Source organism: Muntiacus reevesi, unplaced genomic scaffold (genome assembly GCF_963930625.1).
Source record: "Muntiacus reevesi unplaced genomic scaffold, mMunRee1.1 SCAFFOLD_205, whole genome shotgun sequence".
Taxonomy (NCBI): Eukaryota; Metazoa; Chordata; class Mammalia; order Artiodactyla; family Cervidae; genus Muntiacus; species Muntiacus reevesi.
Genome location: NW_027077880.1, coordinates 85,192 through 98,172, shown reverse-complemented (window position 1 = coordinate 98,172; position 12,981 = coordinate 85,192). Strand labels below are relative to the sequence as shown.

The 12,981-nt window shown below is 37.8% G+C and overlaps 1 long non-coding RNA gene across 1 annotated transcript in view; it reads left to right on the top strand.

Moving 5' to 3' along the window:
- The first annotated feature begins 633 nt into the window (after positions 1–633).
- Positions 634–12,981, top strand: part of LOC136155207 (uncharacterized) — a 30,797-nt gene continuing 18,449 nt past the window's right edge. Inside the window, exon 1 of the long non-coding RNA XR_010660721.1 lies at positions 634–686. This is a non-coding gene — a long non-coding RNA (uncharacterized lncRNA). The remainder of the gene's footprint in view (positions 687–12,981) is intronic.

The window sequence follows — 12,981 nt, the reverse complement described above, 5'->3', positions numbered from 1 at the left end:
CAACTTTGGTTCATATTTATATTTTTACCAAAAAGTTTGTGTTATCTTGCAATTTATTTTTATATAAAAGCTTTTCTTTATTCTGTCTTCTTTATTTTACATGTGGGAAAGTTCTCTCTATTTAGTCTCCATGTACATAAGAATCCTGAAGTGAGGTATAAACTTAAGGATGATGGACCTGATCCTTGATTTTTCTATTTTGTCCACATTAATATTCTAATTTTTAACAGTTCAAAGTAGTGCTTCTTCAGGGCAGAAGAATTGTAAGGTAACTGAAAATAGGCTTACCTTAACTGGATAAATATATATATTTTAAAGAGCTAGTACAATTTAATTAAAACTATTTGTGACTGTGGGGCAGTAAAAGTGTTTCAACTCTTCACTTCACATCAGAAAGCCAGGCTGAGCCTAGCAGTGATCATCAAGTTTTAGGACTTCTTAGAGTAAAAAATAACTTTCTTATGATAACTTATGTATTTGTTTATTCATTTTCTTTATGGATACTTATATGCTTTTTTATTTTTACTGATAAACACAAGATATTAACATTTCCATTTTACTTGTGGTTTTAGTTTTCCTTACAAACAGATATGACCAGAAGGCAGTTGGAATACGAGGCAAGGCAAATCAGAGTTGCAATGGAAGAACAACTAGGTAGTTGCCAGGATATGGAAAAACGAGCACAGGTAACATATTTATTATTAAACTATGAAACAGTAGTAGCTAGATTTCTATGAAGAATCTAATGAATTACAGCTCTGTTAACTTTGGTTAAGTTTTATTCTTAAAGATTTTTTAAAGTCTATCTTTACTTTGGCACTAGTTCAAAATAAGAATAGTTTACTATGGCTGCTGGGAAGCATAACCAGTATTCACATAATTCTGCCTTCATATTTCAATTCTCGGATACTGTTCTGCTATGCCTTGGAATTATAAGAGGGAAGAAGAATTCAATTCTGGTCATCTTATTAGTTGCTAGCTAACTTCAGTTATCCTTTGAGATTTTTACTTCTGTGTTTGTGTAATGAAAAAAGGAAAGTCTCATTCGAGGAGAGAAACATATAAAAAGAACCTTGGGAAGAGAAACAAATTGAATGGAGAACATTCTCATGTTTCTACCCTCAACTATGTAAAGAAAGAATATTGGCATAAGAAAGGATTTCTTAAGACATTAGACTAATTATAAAGACTGGTAAAATTCTACTATTTTAAAATTAAGAATTTATCTTATATTAGGTACCTTAAAGAAAATGAAAAGGGGAAAAAGCATGTTTGGGAATTCCCTGTCTGTCCATTTGTTTGGACTCAGTGCTGTTACTGCCAGGCCCTGAGTTCAGTCTGTGGTCAGAGAACTAAGATCCCGCAAGCCAAAATGGCACGGCCAAAAGAAGAAAATAAAAAGGTGAAAAGATAAGTTACATATTGGGAGAAGGTATTTATCACCATATAAGTGGTATGGAATCAAGAATATATAATGAATTTCCAAAGATACTTTAAATTATATGATACAATTAATACAGATTTAGTATTTGTAACAGTTGGTGTTTTCATGAAATTATTTTAAAATACCAGGCAGATTTTGTTTGTTGATAGAAAAACTATGAGAAATTTTACTCTGGTTTATATGAATTTACGTTTTTAGAATGTGAATTTATGGAATACTGTATACATGTTTTTCTATATCTGTTAATGTGTTTGCTTTTAGAGGTTCTTAAGAAATGAGATGTTGATATGAAAATGTCTGTATTAATGTATAAATATAAATAAGTATATTCCAGACAGCTTACTCTAGAACAGGTTAACTTGAGTTCTTTCTTGGCCATTTTGTCCAGATATGTGCAGATGTATTCATTTTAATTTTGTTCTGGAATATAGTGTTCTTTTGCTAGTTAATATTCTAAGGAATTTTTAGTCCATATTTTATAAATACAGCAAACATTCATTTATTCTGGAAATATATTAAGCTTAGGGCTAAAGAGATATTGTACACAAAGCAAAAATGGAAGTATTTGCAGTACATATGAGGAGTTACTATCCCTAATATACAGGGAGCACCTACAAATCAATTGAAAACAAGACAACCAAAGAGGAAAATAATCAGAAGGTATGAGTAGTCCCATCACAAAAGTACAAGTGGTTAATAAATCATTGTTAAAATATACTTAAACGTCACTAGTTATCAGGGAAAAGTAACATACAATAATGTTGTTTTTTGTTTGTGGTGGTGGTTTCTTGTTTGGTTGGTTAATTTTCTGCCTATCAGGCTGGCAAAAGCTTTAAAGTTTAGTGTCATGTAATACTGGTGAGATTTTGAGAGATTGTAATATGAAGCATCGTTGTCTGCCTGTTGTAATAAACTGGTACAGTCCTGAAGGACTCTGTAGCACTACCTGTCAAAGTTAAAATGTTTGTACCCTCTGACATAGTAATTCTGTAAGACTCTCAGAATATGTCCTCCAGGAATGTCGAGTTAAAGCAGCAAGAATATAAGTATGGATTTTATGCTGTTCATCACAACACTGTAAGACAGAGAGAGAGAGACGATTGCAGTGTCCACCATTTGGGTAGTTATTAAATTATTACATTAGTAGTATGCAACTCTTACAAACACTAATAATTAGGTAATGGGAATAATGAAAATAATTGTCCATAGTAATTCTCTCCCTCATAACTCTGCTTGAGTGACTCAGCACGTAAAACTAGAATGGTCAGCTAACGAACATGAAAGTGAATTCCAAGAAGGCCTGAGGCCATGAGAAAAAAATGTGTTACCTCCTTTGCAAGGAAAAGATGGATAAAAATTCCAAGTAAAATAAAAATAGAGTGAAAGTTTTTTTAAAAAACAATCATGTACCAGAAACAGAAGCCAACATTATATTAGATTGAGAAAATAGAGAAATAATTAGATTATTACCTTTGCAGTCATTAACATGGTTTGCCGCTTGCTCTCATCACTATTACTTAACTTTGTTTGGAGGTTCCACTAATTCAGGTAGAAAGAAAACAAATTGTTTAACTACTGCACTATTTTCCAACTAGAAGGGAAGAGAGCAAATAATTGTCATTTGTAAACTACATTGTTGTCTACCTAGAAAAACCATGGTGAAGAGCCAAAAAGTTTTTCAGCTAATGAGAGAACTCAGTAGGGTGGCTGGAGTTAAGATACATTAGGGTTTCTCTATTAGCAATGACTACCATTTGGAAATGGAAATTGGGTAGAATGATCTCTTCATAATGACAGGAAATTTTAAAATACCAAACACAGACCACATGAAGAAAAATATAAAATTGCTAAAGGACACACTATGGGGCCCTAGAAGTAGAAAAGCCTGTGTGGCTCTCTGCATTGTATTTGTGTTATCTGGTTGCAGCGATGCCAGGGATATCACAGAAGAGGGGCCAACTAAGATTGTAAGGTCCTGCAGGGTATGGAGGAGTGAAGTGAGTAGTCAGACCACTCTTGCTGTCTGTACATCCTGTGAATGCCTGCTTCCCCTGCACCCTGCATACAAGCCTGACCTTCCCACACACTTGCCCCTGGCCCCAGCTATTGTCTGTGCTGATCACTGGGGCAGTGAAGGGCATTCCCCCTCTGTGGCTTTCCCTGGCAACTGATGAGCCAGCCTGACATCACTGTGTAACTGGCACTCTCCCCTTCCACCCAAGAGGGAAGCCTGCTGCGTGTCCTGCCTGCCATCCGTCACACATGGTAGGGTATCACTCCAGGACTTTGTTTCAGGTGTGTAAGATCCCCCTTCCATTAAACCACTGATGTCTCTGTTGCTAAAAATAAATAAGATCCCTGGGTGAGAAGATTTTAATATCCTAATAATGTCTTTCTTTAAAAAGTTGATATAGAAATATAATATGATTCTAGTCATAATCTTAATTTTTTTAGAGCCCGGAAAAATGATTTTTAAGTTTGTAAAGTAAGAATTTCCAAAAGTATTTAAGAAAATTATAGTGAGTGAGGATTTACCTTACCATTTGGTAAAATTTGCTGTAAAGGTGTTGCAGTAATCACAGTATGATATTAATAGCACAGGAATAGACATAGGCAAATAGAACAGAATAGAGACTAGAAAAAGATGTAAGAAAATCTGGAATCTTTTAATGATAGAAGTTGCAAGTTTGGGGGGGGGGGGGAATGGTAAATAACTCAGTGAGAACATAGATGATAACTGGGAACCTTTCTGGTGGTGGTTGTTTTTTAGTCACTAAGTCGTGTCCGATTCTTTCGTGACCCTGTGAACTGTAGGCCGTCAGCCTTCTCTGTCCATGGGATTTCTCAGGCAAGAATACTGGAATGGGTCACCATTTCCTTCTCCAGGGGATCTTCCTGACCCAGGGATTGAACCCACATCTCCTTCATTGGCAGGCAGATTCTTTACCACTGAGCCACCAAGGAAGCCCTATCTAGTAGTAGAGAAATTAAATTAGATCCCTACCTCACATCTTGTACATGAAGAGTTACAGGTGAGTTAAATATCTAAATGTAAAAAATAAAATTAATAGAAGAAAATATAGGACAAGAGAGATCTTAATTAAGAATGGAAACTCAAAAGCAATAGGAGGGGACAGGATTTATTTTGTAAAATTTTAAAGCATTCATCCTGCAGGAAAAAAAAATACGGGAAACTATTTGTGACACATCAAGGGGAAAGGTTTAATATCCCTGTACTGTAAGAATTCTACAAACTAAGAAGAAAAAGACAACTTTTTATATGGGCAGAGGATGTAATCATTCAGTTTATTGAAAAGAAAATGCAGATGACCAATAAAACACATACAAATGACTGTGGAACAGTTTTGGGGAAATTGAAACAAAATCCACTCTTGCCCATGCCTATTTGAATTAGTCTCTGCCTGTCTCCATTAACAGTTTGGTTATTTATTTATTTGTTTCTTTATTTGTTCAACACAAATTTGGGCTCATAGTATGGTGCTCCCTACTCTCCTCTATGCGTGTAAGAAAAGGTTGGATAAATGTACATCAGCTTATTCATAAGAGCTTTTTCTGGGAGTTGGGGATTGGTAGAACGAAAGTTACTTATCCTTCTGTGCTGCCGTAATGTTTTATAAATACATGGATGACATAGTTCTGTGTAGCTTTACCTGTTTTCTGCTTGACATATATTTAGGTGATTTATAATTTCTCACTGTTGAAACAACTCTGATAAACATACTTATCCATATCCTATAAACGTGCACAAAAGTTTTTCTAGGTCAAGAGTCTTTTTCTTAGAGGGCTGTATGGTAAGTAGCTTAGACTTTGTCAGCCATGTGGTCTGTTGCAACTACTCAACTCTGCCTTTGTAGCAAGAAAGCAACCATAGACAACAGTATATGAGCAAATGAGCATGACTGTGTTTCAGTAAAACATGATTCATAAACAGATGACTGGCAAGCCTTAACTTGCTGACCTCTGCTCTGGTACACATACCTGAAAGCATAATTGCTGGTCCTAAGGTAGGAGTGTTCTGAATAGTGTTGGCCAGATTGCCCTCAAAATGATTTTATCAGTTTGCGTTTCTCCCAGGAGTATATGAGAATTCTGTTTCCTTTGACTCTTGTTTTCTTTTTTTCCTTCAGAAATTGTGAGTCAAACTTTATAATTAACAATCAATGAGCATATGAAACATTATCTTGTCATTTAGTTTATACTTTCATGAGTACTACTGAAGTTGAATATCTTTTCATATATGTATTAGACTTTTAAGATTTTCTTTTTGCTGTTTTTTTCATATTGTTAGATGTCTTATTCATTTATATTTGAGAGATATTTTAATATACTCTTAATACCCATCTGTTATACATGATGTATTTCATAACTGTTCCCTGCCAAATCTGTTACCTACTTTTGCTTAATGATAACAAAAAATTATTTTTTATTGTAATGCTAAATTAGTTATATTGTCGTATTTGTGCTTTCTTCAACCTATTTTTACATCTTTTCCTATCTTTAAATATACCCTATTTTTTTCTAGTAAGTCTAATGTTTTATTTTTCAATTAGATCGTTAATTCATCTCAGATTTGCTATTATATATGTTTTAGAGGTCAGTAAGTCAGTTCAGTTGCTCAGTGATGTCCGACTCTTTGCGACCCCATGAACCGCAGCACGCCAGGCCTCCCTGTCCATCACCAACTCCCGGAGTCCACCCAAACCCATGTCCATTGAGTCGGTGATGCCATCCAGCCATCTCATCCTCTGTCATCCCCTTCTCCTCCCGCCCTCAATCTTTCCCAGCATCAGGGTCATTTCAAATGACTCATTTCTTCACATCAGGTGGCCAAAGTATTGGAGTTTCAGCTTCACTATCAGTCCTTCCAATGAATACACAGGACTGCTCTCCTTTAGGATGGACTGGTTGGATCTCCTTGCAGTCCAAGGGACTCTCAAGAGTCTTCTCCAGGGAGGTGGGAGAGGGGATCGGGATGGGGAATAAAAAAAAAAAAAAGAGTCTTCTCTTTTGAACACCACAGTTCAAAAGCATCAATTCTTCGGCACTCAACTTTCTTTATAATCCAACAATCCATACATGACCATTGGAAAAACCATAGCCTTGACTAGACGGATGTTTGTTGGCAAAGTAATGTCTCTGCTTTTTAATATGCTGTTTAGGTTGGTCATAACTTTCCTTCTAAGGAGTAAGTGTCTTTTAATTTCATGGCTGCAATCACCATCTGCAGTGATTTTGGAGCCCCAAAAAATAAACTCAGCCATTGTTTCCCCAACTATTTTCCATGAAGTGATGGGACCAGTTGCCATGATCTTAAGTTTTCTGAATGTTAAGCTTTAAGCCAACTTTTTCACTGCCCTCTTTCACTTTCATCAAGAGGCTCTTTAGTTCTTCACTTTCTGCCATAAGGGTGCTGTCATCTGCATATCTGAGGTTATTGATATTTCTCCTGGCAGTCTTGATTCCAGCTTGTGCTTCATCCAGCCCAGCGTTTCTCATGATGTACTCTGCACATTAGTTAATTTTAGCATATGTGCTGCCAAAGCGAGCACTGCACCTTAGTTAAATAAGTAGGGTGACAATATACAGCCTTGACGTACTCCTTTTCCTATTTGGAACCAGTCTGTTGTTCCATGTTCAGTTCTAACTGTTGTTTCCTGACCTGTATACAGGTTTCTCAAGAGGCAGGTCAGGTGGTCTGGTATTCCCATCTCTTTCAGAATTTTCCTCAGTTTGTGGTGATCTACACAGTCAGAGGCTTTGGCATAGTCAATAAAGCAGAAATAGATGTTTTTCTGGAACTCTCTTGCTTTCTCGATGTTCCAGCAGATGTTGGCGATTTGATCTCTGGTTCCTCTGCCTTTTCTAAAACCAGCTTGAACATCTGGAAGTTCACAGTTTATGTATTGTTGAAGCCTGGCTTGGAGAATTTTGAGCATTACTTTACCAACGTTTGAGATGAGTGCAATTGTGAGGTAGTTTGAGCATTCTTTGGCATTGCCTTTCTTTGGGATTGGAATGAAAACTGACCTTTTCCAGTCCGATGGCCACTGCTGAGTTTTCCAGATTTGCTGACATATTGAGTGCAGCACTTTCATAGCATCATCTTTTAGTTTTAGAGGTAGGAATCTAATTTTATGTATATATATATATAAACACTCATGCATATGATTTTTAAATGTGTGTATATAGTATATGTTATATGCAGTATAATTTCTATTCAATAATTATATAATTAGTGATATATACAGACATACAGATACACACAGATAGATATATATTTATGTTGTTAACAGAATTTTCCATTAACATTTATTGGATGCATCTCTGTTTCCCCATGGATTAGTAATGCTGTTTTTGGCATTTGAGAAGTTGTATTTGCTGAATATTTGTGAACTCTGTTCCATTAGTCTGTTTTAGCTTCTCTGGATACCACACTTGTTTTATTTGCTATAATTTTATTAATCTTAAGTCTTGTAGTATGAGTCCTACTTATTTACGTCTGTAAAAATGTGTTTATATTCTGTTTCATTACTCTTTTATTTGAAATTTAGTATCAGCTTATTTTCTTCAAGGAAAAACCTTATTGACTTTTGATTAGTTATACATTGAATTTATAAATTAATTTCAGGAGAATTTATATCTTTACAGTATGAAGATTGGATCTTGGTTGAAAGATTGGTCTCTGGATTCTAATTCCGTGTCACTTATCAGCACAGTGATCTTGTTTAAACTCTGCCTCAGTTTTCTCATTGGTAAAATGTAGAAAATGATTCCCTGTAAAAAATGTAAGGATTAAATGAGTTAATATGCATAAAACCCTTGGAGTTTAGCAAATTCCAAGTAAATATTAGGTACTGTTACTCGTTTTGTATCTCATTCATTTGGGTCTTATTTTATGCCCTTCAGAAAAGCTTTATAACATTCTTCATAAAACCCTTGTTGTTCAATTGTTAAGTCATGTCCAACTCTTTACAGCCTCATGGTCTACAGCATACCAGACTTCCCTGTCCTTCACTTTCTCCCACAGTTTGCTCAAATTCATGTCCAGTGAGTCTGTGATGCTATCCAAACATCTCATTCTCTGTAGTCCATATTCTTCATGATCCTCTTACACATCTTTTTTTTTTTCATTTATTCCTAGATATCTTAGTTTTTGTTGCTATTGTGAATGGAATTTTCTCTAGTTTACATTACTAAATTTGATGTATCCAGGAGTCTTCCTGAACTCTTTTGTTAGATTGTCTCAGTAGTTTAAGATTTTCTTGGATTTTTTCATTTAGATGTTAAATTGTCTCCAAGTAATGACAGTTTTGTCTTTTCCAGTCCTTTTTTCCCTCTTTGTATTATATAAGAAATGTAATACATCTTTGAATAAAGCAATGATAATTGGTCTTCTTCATCTCACCTTGGCTTTAAAGAGAATTCTGAAATTTCACGATTAAGTATGCTGTTTACTTAAGGTTTTTGATACCATTTATCCCGTTAAGGAATTTACCTTCTATTCCTAATTTCTTGAGAGCTGTCCTGAATTCATACTGAACTATTCAGTTCACTTCTGTTCAGTGGCTCAGTTATGTCGGACTCTGCAACCCCATGGACTGCAGCACACCAGGCCTCCCTGTCCATCACCAGCTCCCGGAGTTTACTCAAGCTCATGTCCATTAAGTCAGTGTTGCCATCCAACCATCTCATCCTCTGCCGTCCCCTTCTCCTCCCACCTTCAGTCTTTCCAGCATCAGGGTCTTTAAATGAGTCAGTTCTTCGCATCAGGTGGCCAAAGTCTTGGAGTTGAATCTTCAGCGTCAGTCCTTCCAATGAATATTCAGGACTGATTTCCTTTAGGATGGACTGGTTGGATCTCCTTGCAGTCCAAGGGACTCTCAAGAGTCTTCTCCAACACCACAGTTCAAAAGCATCTATGCTTCGGCACTCAGCTTTCTTTAACTCCTACTCTCATATCCATGCATGACTACTGGAAAAGCCATAGCTTTGACTAGACGGGCCTTTGTTGGAAAAGTGATGTTTCTGCTTTTTAATGTGCTGTCTAGGTGGGTCATAAATTTTCTTCCAAGGAGCAAGCGTCTTTCCTTTCACGGCTGCAGTCACCATCTGCAGTGATTTTGGAGTCCCAAAAAATAAAGTCTGTCACTGTTTCCATTGTTTCCCCCATCTATTTGCCATGAAGTGATGGGACCAGATGCCATGATCTTAATTTTGATGTTGAGTTTAGAGCCAACTGTCTCGCTCTCCTCTTTCACTTTTATTAACAGGCTTTTTAGTTCTTCTTCACTTTGTGCCATAAGGGTGGTGTCATCTGCATATCTGAGGTTATTGATATTTCTCCCAGCAGTCTTGATTCCAGCTTGTGCTTCATCCAGCCCAGCATTTCTCATGATATACACTGCACATTAGTTAAATAAGCAGGGTGACAATATACAGCCTTGACGTACTCCTTTTCCTATTTGGAACCAGTCTGTTGTTCCATGTCCAGTTCTAACTGTTGCTTCCTGACCTGTATACAGATTTCTCAAGAGGCAGATCAGGTGGTCTGGTATTCCCGTCTCTTTCAGAATTTTCCACAGTTTGTTGTGATCCACACAGTCAAAGGCTTTGGCATAGTCAATAAAGCAGAAATAAATGTTTTTTCTGGAACTCTCTTGCTTTTTCGATGAGTCAGCAGGCGTTGGCAATTTGATCTCTGGTTCCTCTGCCTTTTCTAAATCCAGTTTGAACATCTGGAAGTTCATGGTTCACATACTGTTGAAGTCTGGTTTGGAGAATTTTGAGCATTACCTTGCTAGCATGTGAGATGAGTGCAATTGTGTGGTAGTTTGAGCATTCTTCAGCATTGCCTTTCTTTGGGATTGGAATGAAAACTGACCCTTTCCAGTCCTGCAGTCATTGCTGAGTTTTCCAAATTTGCTACCATATTGAGTGCAACACTTGCATAGCATCGTCTTTGAGGATTTGAAATAGCTTAACTGGAATTCCATCACCTCCACTAGCTTTGTTCGTAATGATGCTTCCTAGGGCCCACTTGACTTCGCATTCCAGGATGTCTGCTCTAGGTGAGTGATCATATCATTTTGATCATCTGGTTTGTGAAGATCTTTTTGTACAGTTCTTCTGTGTATTCTTGCCACCTCTTCTTAATACATTCTGCCTCTGTTGGTCCATACCATTTCTGTCCTTTATTGTGCCCATCTTTGCATGAAATATTCCCTTGGTATCTCTAATTTTCTTGACGAAATCTCATCTTTCCCTTTCTGTTGTTTTCCTCTATTTCTTTGCATTGGTCACTAAGGAAGGCTTTCTTATCTCTCCTTGCTATTCATTGGAACTCTGCATTCAAATGAGTGTATCTTTCCTTTTCTCCTTTGCCTTTCACCTCTCTTCACAGCTATTTGTAAGGCCTTCTCAGACAACCATTTTGCCTTTTTGCATTTCTTTTTCTTGGGGATGGTCTTGCTCCCTGTCTCCTGTATAATGTCACGAACCTCCGTCCATAGTTCCTCAGGCAGTCTTGTCTATCAGATCTAATCTCTTGAATCTATTTCTCACTTCCACTGCATCGTCATAAGGGATTTGATTTAGGTCATATCTGATTGGTCTGGTAGTTTTTCCCTACTTTCTTCAGTTTAAGTCTGAATTTGGCAATAAGGAGTTCATGATCTAAGCCACAGTCAGCTTCCGGTCTTGTTTTTGCTGACTCTATAGAGCTTCTCCATCTTTGGATGCAAAGAATATAATTAGTCTGATTTCAGTGTAGACCGTCTGGTGAAAACCATGTGTAGAGTCTTCTCTTGTGTTACTGGAAGAGGGTGTTTGCTATGACCAGTGTGTTCTCTTGGCAAAACTCTATTAGCCTTTGCCCTGCTTCATTCTGTACTCCAAGGCCAAGTTTGCCTGTTACTCCAGGTGTTTCTTGACTTCCTACTTTGCATTCTAGTCCCATGTAATGAAAAGGACATCTTTTTTTGGGTGTTAGTTCTAGAAGGTCTTGTAGGTCTTCACAGAACCGTTCAACTTCAGCTTCCTCAGCATTACCGGTCGGGGCACAAGCTTGGATTACCATGATACTGAATGGTTTGCCTTGGAAATGAACAGAGATCATTTTTGAGACTGCACCCAAGCATTTCGAGTGCTTTTGTTGACTTATGACATTTCTTCTAAGGGATTCTTTCCCACAGTAGTAATAATGGTCATCTGAATTAAATTCACCCATTCCAATCCATTTTAGTTTGCTGATTCCTAAAATATTGACGTTCACTCTTGCCATCTCCTGTTTGACCACTTCCAGTTTGCCTTGATTCATGGACCTAGCATTCCTATGCAGTATTGCTCTATCAGCATTGGACTTTGCTTCCGTCACCATCACATCCACAACTGAATGTTGTTTTTGCTTGGCTCCATCTCGTCAGTCTTTGTGGAGTTATTTCTAGGAGCATAGTGGGCACCTACCAACCCAGGGAGTGCATCTTTCAGTGCCCTGTCTTCTTGCATTTTCATGTTGTTGTTGGGGTTCTCAAGGCAAGAATAGTGAAGTGGTTTGCCTTTCCCTTCTCCAATGGGCCATGTTTTGTCAGAACTCTCCACCATGACCCATCCATCTTGGTTGACCCTACAAGGCATGCTCATAGTTAGACTGAGTTAGACAAGGCTGTGGTCCATGTGATCAGTTTGGTTAGTTTTCTGTGATTGTGGTTTTGAGTCTGTTTGCCCTCTGATGGATCAGGATAAGAGGCTTATGAAGCTTCCTGATGGGAGAGACTGACTGAGGGGGAAACTGGGTCTTGTTCTGTTTGGCGGGGCCATGCTCTGTGAACCTTTAATCCAATCCTCTGTTGAAGGGCAGGGCTATGTTCCCTCCCTGTTATTTATCTGAGGCCAAAGTATGGTGGAGGTAGTGAAGATAATGGCGACCTCGCTCAAAAGGTCACATGCCTGCACTGCTACATCCAGTGCCCCTGACCCTGCAGCAGGCCACCGCCGACCCCTGCCTCTGCCAGAGACTCCTGGACACTCATGGGCAAGTCTGGGTCAGTCTCTTGTGGGGTCACTGCTCCTTTCTCCTGAGTCCTAGTGCACACGAGGTTCTATTTGTGCCCTCCCAGAGTCTGTTTCCCCAGTCCTGTGTGAGTTCTGGCAGCTCTATGTTGGGTTAATGGTGACCTCCTCTGAGACAGCTTATGCCATACTCAGGTCTACTGTACTCAGAGCCCCTGCCTCTGCAGCAGTCCACTGCTGACCCACATGTTCACAGGAGACACCCAAACACAGTTCTGTCTCCGTCTCTGTGGAGTCTCTGGGTCCTGGTGCACATAAAGTTTGTTTGAGCCCTCTGAGTGTCTCTGGCGAGTATGGGGTTTGATTCTACATGGTATTTCAATATATATATCAAACTATATTACTAAATAATTTTTATATCAGTTTTTCAAAAGTCATACCATGTCTATATGCCTGAACAATTAAGCATGTTGCATTTTATTTAATTTCATAAATATTCAAGATTGTCA